The sequence below is a fragment of the Hoplias malabaricus genome, chromosome Y (assembly GCF_029633855.1).
Source record: "Hoplias malabaricus isolate fHopMal1 chromosome Y, fHopMal1.hap1, whole genome shotgun sequence".
Taxonomy (NCBI): Eukaryota; Metazoa; Chordata; class Actinopteri; order Characiformes; family Erythrinidae; genus Hoplias; species Hoplias malabaricus.
Window position 1 is genome coordinate 33,622,910 of NC_089820.1, and position 13,224 is coordinate 33,636,133.

Here is a 13,224-nt window from a genome sequence, read left to right on the forward strand (position 1 = left end):
TTACAGCTTAATGTTGGTAATTTACGTCAATTTGACATCAGGATGTGACATTTGAAAGATGTTGGATTTTATTTGCATAACATCACAAAATAAAACCAACAAATTATCAATGTCTATTGATGTTAGAATGGCAGGTTGAACTGACGTTAAAATTCAGACGTTAATCAGAGGTTGGGATTTGGTCACCATACCTTACAACTAAATGTTGGTAATTTACATCAATTTGACATCAGGATGTGACGTTTGGAAGATGTTGGATTTTGGTTGCATAACATCACTACTTAAAACCAACAAATTATCAACGTCGATTGATGTTAGAATGGCAAGTTGAACTGACGTTAAAATTCAGACGTTAATCAGAGGTTGGGATTTGGTCACCATACCTTACAGCTTAATGTTGGTAATTTACATCAATTTGACATCAGGATGTGACGTTTGGAAGATGTTGGATTTTGGTTACATAACATCACTACTTAAAACCAACAAATTATCAATGTCTATTGATGTTAGAATGGCAGGTTGAACTGACGTTAAAATTCAGACATTTATCAGATGTTGGGATTTGGTCACCATACCTTACAGCTTAATGTTGGTAATTTACATCAATTTGACATCAGGATGTGACGTTTGGAAAATGTTGGATTTTGGTTACATAACATCACTACTTAAAACCAACAAATTATCAATGTCTATTGATGTTAGAATGGCAGGTTGAACTGACGTTAAAATTCAGATGTTTATCAGACATTGGGATTTGGTCACCATACCTTACAGCTTAATGTTGGTAATTTACATCAATTTTACATCAGGATGTGACATTTGAAAGATGTTGGATTTTGGTTGCATAACATCACAAAATAAAACCAACATATTATCAACGTCTATTGATGTTAGAATGGCAGGTTGAACTGACGTTAAAATTCAGACGTTAATCAGAGGTTGGGATTTGGTCACCATACCTTACAGCTTAATGTTGGTAATTTACGTCAATTTGACATCAGGATGTGACGTTTGGAAGATGTTGGATTTTGGTTGCATAACATCACTACTTAAAACCAACAAATTATCAACGTCTATTGATGTTAGAATGGCAGGTTGAACTGACATTAAAATTCAGACATTTATCAGGCGTTGGGATTTGGTCACCATACCATACAGCTTAATGTTGGTAATTTACATCAATTTGACATCAGGATGTGACGTTTGGAAGATGTTGGATTTTGGTTACATAACATCACTACTTAAAACCAACAAATTATCAATGTCTATTGATGTTAGAATGGCAGGTTGAACTGACGTTAAAACTCAGATGTTTATCAGACGTTGGGATTTGGTCACCATACCTTACAGCTTAATTTTGGTAATTTACGTCAATTTGACATCAGGATGTGACGTTTGGAAGATGTTGTATTTTGGTTACATAACATCACTACTCATAACCAACAAATTATCAATGTCTATTGGTGTTAGAATGGCAAGTTGAACTGACGTTAAAATTCAGACGTTAATCAGAGGTTGGGATTTGGTCACCATACCTTACAGCTTAATGTTGGTAATTTACAACAATTTGACATCAGGATGTGACGTTTGCAAGATGTTGGATTTTGGTTACATAACATCACTACTTAAAACCAACAACTTATCAATGTCTATTGATGTTAGAATGGCAGGTTGAACTGACGTTAAAATTCAGATGTTTATCAGACGTTGGGATTTGGTCACCATACCTTACAGCTTAATGTTGGTAATTTACGTCAATTTGACATCAGGATGTGACATTTGAAAGATGTTGGATTTTGTTTGCATAACATCACAAAATAAAACCAACAAATTATCAATGTCTATTGATGTTAGAATGGCAGGTTGAACTGACGTTAAAATTCAGACGTTAATCAGAGGTTGGGATTTGGTCACCATACCTTACAACTAAATGTTGGTAATTTACATCAATTTGACATCAGGATGTGACGTTTGGAAGATGTTGGATTTTGGTTGCATAACATCACTACTTAAAACCAACAAATTATCAACGTCGATTGATGTTAGAATGGCAAGTTGAACTGACGTTAAAATTCAGACGTTAATCAGAGGTTGGGATTTGGTCACCATACCTTACAGCTTAATGTTGGTAATTTACATCAATTTGACATCAGGATGTGACGTTTGCAAGATGTTGGATCTTGGTTACATAACATCACTACTTAAAACCAACAAATTATCAACGTCTACTGATGTTAGAATGGCAGGTTGAACTGACGTTAAAATTCAGATGTTTATCAGACTTTGGGATTTGGTCACCATACCTTACAGCTTAATGTTGGTAATTTACGTCAATTTGACATCAGGATGTGACATTTGAAAGATGTTGGATTTTGGTTGCATAACATCACTACTTAAAACCAACAAATTATCAACGTCGATTGATGTTAGAATGGCAGGTTGAACTGACGTTAAAATTCAGACGTTAATCAGACGTTGGGATTTGGTCACCATACCTTACAGCTTAATGTTGGTAATTTACGTCAATTTGACATCAGGATGTGACATTTGAAAGATGTTGGATTTTGGTTGCATAACATCACAAAATAAAACCAACAAATTATCAACGTCTATTGATGTTAGAATGGCAGGTTGAACTGACGTTAAAATTCAGACATTAATCAGAGGTTGGGATTTGGTCACCATACCTTACAGCTTAATGTTGGTAATTTACGTCAATTTGACATCACGATGTGACATTTGAAAGATGTTGGATTTTGGTTGCATAACATCACAAAATAAAACCAACAAATTATCAACGTCTATTGATGTTAGAATGGCAGGTTGAACTGACGTTAAAATTCAGACATTTATCAGACGTTGGGATTTGGTCACCATACCTTACAGCTTAATGTTGGTAATTTACATCAATTTGACATCAGGATGTGACATTTGGAAGATGTTGGATTTTGGTTACATAACATCACTACTTAAAACCAACAAATTATCAATGTCTATTGATGTTAGAATGGCAGGTTGAACTGACGTTAAAATTCAGATATTTATCAGACGTTGGGATTTGGTCACCATACCTTACAGCTTAATGTTGGTAATTTACGTCAATTTGACATCAGGATGTGACATTTGAAAGATGTTGGATTTTGGTTGCATAACATCACAAAATAAAACCAACAAATTATCAATGTCTATTGATGTTAGAATGGCAGGTTGAACTGACGTTAAAATTCAGACGTTAATCAGAGGTTGGGATTTGGTCACCATACCTTACAACTAAATGTTGGTAGATTACGTCAATTTGACATCAGGATGTGACGTTTGGAAGATGTTGGATTTTGGTTGCATAACATCACTACTTAAAACCAACAAATTATCAACGTCTATTGATGTTAGAATGGCAGGTTGAACTGACGTTAAAATTCAGATATTTATCAGACCTTGGGATTTGGTCACCATACCTTACAGCTTAATGTTGGTAATTTACATCAATTTGACATCAGGATGTGACGTTTGCAAGATGTTGGATTTTGGTTACATAACATCACTACTTAAAACCAACAACTTATCAATGTCTATTGATGTTAGAATGGCAGGTTGAACTGACGTTAAAATTCAGACGTTAATCAGAGGTTGGGATTTGGTCACCATACCTTACAACTAAATGTTGGTAATTTACATCAATTTGACATCAGGATGTGACGTTTGCAAGATGTAGGATTTTGGTTACATAACATCACTACTTAAAACCAACAAATTATCAATGTCTATTGATGTTAGAATGGCAGGTTGAACTGACGTTAAAATTCAGATGTTTATCAGACGTTGGGATTTGGTCACCATACCTTACAGCTTAATGTTGGCAATTTACATCAATTTGACATCAGGATGTGACGTTTGCAAGATGTTGGATTTTGGTTACATAACATCACTACTTAAAACCAACAAATTATCAACGTCTATTGATGTTAGAATGGCAGGTTGAACTGACGTTAAAATTCAGACGTTAATCAGAGGTTGGGATTTGGTCACCATACCTTACAACTAAATGTTGGTAATTTACGTCAATTTGACATCAGGATGTGACGTTTGGAAGATGTTGGATTTTGGTTGCATAACATCACTACTTAAAACCAACAAATTATCAACGTCTATTGATGTTAGAATGGCAGGTTGAACTGACGTTAAAATTCAGGCGTTTATCAGACGTTGGGATTTGGTCACCATACCTTAAAGCTTAATGTTGGTAATTTACGTCAATTTGACATCAGGATGTGACGTTTGGAAGATGTTGGATTTTGGTTGCATAACATCACTACTTAAAACCAACAAATTATCAACGTCTATTGATGTTAGAATGGCAGGTTGAACTGACGTTAAAATTCAGACGTTAATGAGACGTTGGGATTTGGTCACCATACCATACAGCTTAATGTTGGTACTTTACATAAATTTGACATCAGGATGTGACGTTTGGAAGATGTTGGATTTTGGTTACATAACATCACTACTTAAAACCAACAAATTATCAATGTCTATTGATGTTAGAATGGCAGGTTGAACTGACGTTAAAATTCAGATGTTTATCAGACGTTGGGATTTGGTCACCATACCTTACAGCTTAATGTTGGTAATTTACGTCAATTTGACATCAGGATGTGACATTTGAAAGATGTTGGATTTTGGTTGCATAACATCACAAAATAAAACCAACAAATTATCAACGTCTATTGATGTTAGAATGGCAGGTTGAACTGACTTTAAAATTCAGACGTTAATCAGAGGTTGGGATTTGGTCACCATACCTTACAACTAAATGTTGGTAATTTACGTCAATTTGACATCAGGATGTGACGTTTGGAAGATGTTGGATTTTGGTTGCATAACATCACTACTTAAAACCAACAAATTATCAACGTCTATTGATGTTAGAATGGCAGGTTGAACTGACGTTAAAATTCAGGCGTTTATCAGACGTTGGGATTTGGTCACCATACCTTACAGCTTAATGTTGGTAATTTACGTCAATTTGACATCAGGATGTGACGTTTGGAAGATGTTGGATTTTGGTTGCATAACATCACTACTTAAAACCAACAAATTATCAACGTCTATTGATGTTAGAATGGCAGGTTGAACTGACGTTAAAATTCAGACGTTAATCAGACGTTGGGATTTGGTCACCATACCATACAGCTTAATGTTGTAAATTTACATAAATTTGACATCAGGATGTGACGTTTGGAAGATGTTGGATTTTGGTTACATAACATCACTACTTAAAACCAACAAATTATCAATGTCTATTGATGTTAGAATGGCAGGTTGAACTGACGTTAAAATTCACATGTTTATCAGACGTTTGGATTTGGTCACCATACCTTACAGCTTAATGTTGGTAATTTACGTCAATTTGACATCAGGATGTGACATTTGAAAGATGTTGGATTTTGGTTGCATAACATCACAAAATAAAACCAACAAATTATCAACGTCTATTGATGTTAGAATGGCAGGTTGAACTGACGTTAAAATTCAGACGTTAATCAGAGGTTGGGATTTGGTCACCATACCTTACAGCTTAATGTTGGTAATTTACGTCAATTTGACATCAGGATGTGACATTTGAAAGATGTTGGATTTTGGTTGCATAACATCACAAAATAAAACCAACAAATTATCAACGTCTATTGATGTTAGAATGGCAGGTTGAACTGACGTTAAAATTCAGACATTTATCAGACGTTGGGATTTGGTCACCATACCTTACAGCTTAATGTTGGTAATTTACATCAATTTGACATCAGGATGTGACGTTTGGAAGATGTTGGATTTTGGTTACATAACATCACTACTTAAAACCAACAAATTATCAATGTCTATTGATGTTAGAATGGCAGGTTGAACTGACGTTAAAATTCAGATGTTTATCAGACGTTGGGATTTGGTCACCATACCTTACAGCTTAATGTTGGTAATTTACGTCAATTTGACATCAGGATGTGACATTTGAAAGATGTTGGATTTTGGTTGCATAACATCACAAAATAAAACCAACAAATTATCAACGTCTATTGATGTTAGAATGGCAGGTTGAACTGACGTTAAAATTCAGACGTTAATCAGAGGTTGGGATTTGGTCACCATACCTTACAACTAAATGTTGGTAATTTACGTCAATTTGACATCAGGATGTGACGTTTGGAAGATGTTGGATTTTGGTTGCATAACATCACTACTTAAAACCAACAAATTATCAACGTCTATTGATGTTAGAATGGCAGGTTGAACTGACGTTAAAATTCAGACGTTAATCAGACGTTGGGATTTGGTCACCATACCATACAGCTTAATGTTGTAAATTTACATAAATTTGACATCAGGATGTGACGTTTGGAAGATGTTGGATTTTGTTTACATAACATCACTACTTAAAACCAACAAATTATCAATGTCTATTGATGTTAGAATGGCAGGTTGAACTGACGTTAAAATTCACATGTTTATCAGACGTTTGGATTTGGTCACCATACCTTACAGCTTAATGTTGGTAATTTACGTCAATTTGACATCAGGATGTGACATTTGAAAGATGTTGGATTTTGGTTGCATAACATCACAAAATAAAACCAACAAATTATCAACGTCTATTGATGTTAGAATGGCAGGTTGAACTGACGTTAAAATTCAGACGTTAATCAGAGGTTGGGATTTGGTCACCATACCTTACAGCTTAATGTTGGTAATTTACGTCAATTTGACATCAGGATGTGACATTTGAAAGATGTTGGATTTTGGTTGCATAACATCACAAAATAAAACCAACAAATTATCAACGTCTATTGATGTTAGAATGGCAGGTTGAACTGACGTTAAAATTCAGACATTTATCAGACGTTGGGATTTGGTCACCATACCTTACAGCTTAATGTTGGTAATTTACATCAATTTGACATCAGGATGTGACGTTTGGAAGATGTTGGATTTTGGTTACATAACATCACTACTTAAAACCAACAAATTATCAATGTCTATTGATGTTAGAATGGCAGGTTGAACTGACGTTAAAATTCAGATGTTTATCAGACGTTGGGATTTGGTCACCATACCTTACAGCTTAATGTTGGTAATTTACGTCAATTTGACATCAGGATGTGACATTTGAAAGATGTTGGATTTTGGTTGCATAACATCACAAAATAAAACCAACAAATTATCAACGTCTATTGATGTTAGAATGGCAGGTTGAACTGACGTTAAAATTCAGACGTTAATCAGAGGTTGGGATTTGGTCACCATACCTTACAACTAAATGTTGGTAATTTACGTCAATTTGACATCAGGATGTGACGTTTGGAAGATGTTGGATTTTGGTTGCATAACATCACTACTTAAAACCAACAAATTATCAACGTCTATTGATGTTAGAATGGCAGGTTGAACTGACGTTAAAATTCAGGCGTTTATCAGACGTTGGGATTTGGTCACCATACCTTACAGCTTAATGTTGGTAATTTACATCAATTTGACATCAGGATGTGACGTTTGGAAGATGTTGGATTTTGGTTGCATAACATCACTACTTAAAACCAACAAATTATCAACGTCTATTGATGTTAGAATGGCAGGTTGAACTAACGTTAAAATTCAGACGTTAATCAGACGTTGGGATTTGGTCACCATACCATACAGCTTAATGTTGGTAATTTACATAAATTTGACATCAGGATGTGACGTTTGGAAGATGTTGGATTTTGGTTACATAACATCACTACTTAAAACCAACAAATTATCAATGTCTATTGATGTTAGAATGGCAGGTTGAACTGACGTTAAAATTCAGATGTTTATCAGACGTTGGGATTTGGTCACCATACCTTACAGCTTAATGTTGGCAATTTACATCAATTTGACATCAGGATGTGATGTTTGCAAGATGTTGGATTTTGGTTAGATAACATCACTACTTAAAACCAACAAATTATCAACGTCTATTGATGTTAGAATGGCAGGTTGAACTGACGTTAAAATTCAGACGTTAATCAGAGGTTGGGATTTGGTCACCATACCTTACAGCTTAATGTTGGTAATTTACGTCAATTTGACATCAGGATGTGACATTTGAAAGATGTTGGATTTTGGTTGCATAACATCACAAAATAAAACCAACAAATTATCAACGTCTATTGATGTTAGAATGGCAGGTTGAACTGACGTTAAAATTCAGACGTTAATCAGAGGTTGGGATTTGGTCACCATACCTTACAGCTTAATGTTGGTAATTTACGTCAATTTGACATCAGGATGTGACATTTGAAAGATGTTGGATTTTGGTTGCATAACATCACAAAATAAAACCAACAAATTATCAACGTCTATTGATGTTAGAATGGCAGGTTGAACTGACGTTAAAATTCAGACATTTATCAGACGTTGGGATTTGGTCACCATACCTTACAGCTTAATGTTGGTAATTTACATCAATTTGACATCAGGATGTGACGTTTGGAAGATGTTGGATTTTGGTTACATAACATCACTACTTAAAACCAACAAATTATCAATGTCTATTGATGTTAGAATGGCAGGTTGAACTGACGTTAAAATTCAGATATTTATCAGACGTTGGGATTTGGTCACCATACCTTACAGCTTAATGTTGGTAATTTACGTCAATTTGACATCAGGATGTGACATTTGAAAGATGTTGGATTTTGGTTGCATAACATCACAAAATAAAACCAACAAATTATCAACGTCTATTGATGTTAGAATGGCAGGTTGAACTGACGTTAAAATTCAGACGTTAATCAGAGGTTGGGATTTGGTCACCATACCTTACAACTAAATGTTGGTAATTTACGTCAATTTGACATCAGGATGTGACGTTTGGAAGATGTTGGATTTTGGTTGCATAACATCACTACTTAAAACCAACAAATTATCAACATCTATTGATGTTAGAATGGCAGGTTGAACTGACGTTAAAATTCAGGCGTTTATCAGATGTTGGGATTTGGTCACCATACCTTACAGCTTAATGTTGGTAATTTACGTCAATTTGACATCAGGATGTGACATTTGGAAGATGTTGGATTTTGGTTGCATAACATCACTACTTAAAACCAACAAATTATCAACGTCTATTGATGTTAGAATGGCAGGTTGAACTAACGTTAAAATTCAGACGTTAATCAGACGTTGGGATTTGGTCACCATACCATACAGCTTAATGTTGGTAATTTACATAAATTTGACATCAGGATGTGACGTTTGGAAGATGTTGGATTTTGGTTACATAACATCACTACTTAAAACCAACAAATTATCAATGTCTATTGATGTTAGAATGGCAGGTTGAACTGACGTTAAAATTCAGATGTTTATCAGACGTTGGGATTTGGTCACCATACCTTACAGCTTAATGTTGGTAATTTACGTCAATTTGACATCAGGATGTGACATTTGAAAGATGTTGAATTTTGGTTGCATAACATCACAAAATAAAACCAACAAATTATCAACGTCTATTGATGTTAGAATGGCAGGTTGAACTGACTTTTAAATTCAGACGTTAATCAGAGGTTGGGATTTGGTCACCATACCTTACAACTAAATGTTGGTAATTTACGTCAATTTGACATCAGGATGTGACGTTTGGAAGATGTTGGATTTTGGTTGCATAACATCACTACTTAAAACCAACAAATTATCAACGTCTATTGATGTTAGAATGGCAGGTTGAACTGACGTTAAAATTCAGGCGTTTATCAGACGTTGGGATTTGGTCACCATACCTTACAGCTTAATGTTGGTAATTTACGTCAATTTGACATCAGGATGTGACGTTTGAAAGATGTTGGATTTTGGTTGCATAACATCACAAAATAAAACCAACAAATTATCAACGTCTATTGATGTTAGAATGGCAGGTTGAACTGACGTTAAAATTCAGACATTTATCAGACGTTGGGATTTGGTCACCATACCTTACAGCTTAATGTTGGTAATTTACATCAATTTGACATCAGGATGTGACGTTTGGAAGATGTTGGATTTTGGTTACATAACATCACTACTTAAAACCAACAAATTATCAATGTCTATTGATGTTAGAATGGCAGGTTGAACTGACGTTAAAATTCAGATATTTATCAGACGTTGGGATTTGGTCACCATACCTTACAGCTTAATGTTGGTAATTTACGTCAATTTGACATCAGGATGTGACATTTGAAAGATGTTGGATTTTGGTTGCATAACATCACAAAATAAAACCAACAAATTATCAACGTCTATTGATGTTAGAATGGCAGGTTGAACTGACGTTAAAATTCAGACGTTAATCAGAGGTTGGGATTTGGTCACCATACCTTACAACTAAATGTTGGTAATTTACGTCAATTTGACATCAGGATGTGACGTTTGGAAGATGTTGGATTTTGGTTGCATAACATCACTACTTAAAACCAACAAATTATCAACATCTATTGATGTTAGAATGGCAGGTTGAACTGACGTTAAAATTCAGGCGTTTATCAGACGTTGGGATTTGGTCACCATACCTTACAGCTTAATGTTGGTAATTTACGTCAATTTGACATCAGGATGTGACATTTGGAAGATGTTGGATTTTGGTTGCATAACATCACTACTTAAAACCAACAAATTATCAACGTCTATTGATGTTAGAATGGCAGGTTGAACTAACGTTAAAATTCAGACGTTAATCAGACGTTGGGATTTGGTCACCATACCATACAGCTTAATGTTGGTAATTTACATAAATTTGACATCAGGATGTGACGTTTGGAAGATGTTGGATTTTGGTTACATAACATCACTACTTAAAACCAACAAATTATCAATGTCTATTGATGTTAGAATGGCAGGTTGAACTGACGTTAAAATTCAGACGTTAATCAGAGGTTGGGATTTGGTCACCATACCTTACAACTAAATGTTGGTAATTTACATCAATTTGACATCAGGATGTGACGTTTGGAAGATGTTGGATTTTGGTTGCATAACATCACTACTTAAAACCAACAAATTATCAACGTCGATTGATGTTAGAATGGCAAGTTGAACTGACGTTAAAATTCAGACGTTAATCAGAGGTTGGGATTTGGTCACCATACCTTACAGCTTAATGTTGGTAATTTACATCAATTTGACATCAGGATGTGACGTTTGCAAGATGTTGGATTTTGGTTACATAACATCACTACTTAAAACCAACAAATTATCAACGTCTACTGATGTTAGAATGGCAGGTTGAACTGACGTTAAAATTCAGATGTTTATCAGACTTTGGGATTTGGTCACCATACCTTACAGCTTAATGTTGGTAATTTACATCAATTTGACATCAGGATGTGACGTTTGGAAGATGTTGGATTTTGGTTACATAACATCACTACTTAAAACCAACAAATTATCAATGTCTATTGATGTTAGAATGGCAGGTTGAACTGACGTTAAAATTCAGATGTTTATCAGACATTGGGATTTGGTCACCATACCTTACAGCTTAATGTTGGTAATTTACATCAATTTGACATCAGGATGTGACATTTGAAAGATGTTGGATTTTGGTTGCATAACATCACAAAATAAAACCAACATATTATCAACGTCTATTGATGTTAGAATGGCAGGTTGAACTGACGTTAAAATTCAGACGTTAATCAGAGGTTGGGATTTGGTCACCATACCTTACAGCTTAATGTTGGTAATTTACGTCAATTTGACATCAGGATGTGACGTTTGGAAGATGTTGGATTTTGGTTGCATAACATCACTACTTAAAACCAACAAATTATCAACGTCTATTGATGTTAGAATGGCAGGTTGAACTGACATTAAAATTCAGACATTTATCAGGCGTTGGGATTTGGTCACCATACCATACAGCTTAATGTTGGTAATTTACATCAATTTGACATCAGGATGTGACGTTTGGAAGATGTTGGATTTTGGTTACATAACATCACTACTTAAAACCAACAAATTATCAATGTCTATTGATGTTAGAATGGCAGGTTGAACTGACGTTAAAACTCAGATGTTTATCAGACGTTGGGATTTGGTCACCATACCTTACAGCTTAATTTTGGTAATTTACGTCAATTTGACATCAGGATGTGACGTTTGGAAGATGTTGTATTTTGGTTACATAACATCACTACTCATAACCAACAAATTATCAATGTCTATTGGTGTTAGAATGGCAAGTTGAACTGACGTTAAAATTCAGACGTTAATCAGAGGTTGGGATTTGGTCACCATACCTTACAGCTTAATGTTGGTAATTTACAACAATTTGACATCAGGATGTGACGTTTGCAAGATGTTGGATTTTGGTTACATAACATCACTACTTAAAACCAACAACTTATCAATGTCTATTGATGTTAGAATGGCAGGTTGAACTGACGTTAAAATTCAGATGTTTATCAGACGTTGGGATTTGGTCACCATACCTTACAGCTTAATGTTGGTAATTTACGTCAATTTGACATCAGGATGTGACATTTGAAAGATGTTGGATTTTGTTTGCATAACATCACAAAATAAAACCAACAAATTATCAATGTCTATTGATGTTAGAATGGCAGGTTGAACTGACGTTAAAATTCAGACGTTAATCAGAGGTTGGGATTTGGTCACCATACCTTACAACTAAATGTTGGTAATTTACATCAATTTGACATCAGGATGTGACGTTTGGAAGATGTTGGATTTTGGTTGCATAACATCACTACTTAAAACCAACAAATTATCAACGTCGATTGATGTTAGAATGGCAAGTTGAACTGACGTTAAAATTCAGACGTTAATCAGAGGTTGGGATTTGGTCACCATACCTTACAGCTTAATGTTGGTAATTTACATCAATTTGACATCAGGATGTGACGTTTGGAAGATGTTGGATTTTGGTTACATAACATCACTACTTAAAACCAACAAATTATCAATGTCTATTGATGTTAGAATGGCAGGTTGAACTGACGTTAAAATTCAGACATTTATCAGATGTTGGGATTTGGTCACCATACCTTACAGCTTAATGTTGGTAATTTACATCAATTTGACATCAGGATGTGACGTTTGGAAGATGTTGGATTTTGGTTACATAACATCACTACTTAAAACCAACAAATTATCAATGTCTATTGATGTTAGAATGGCAGGTTGAACTGACGTTAAAATTCAGATGTTTATCAG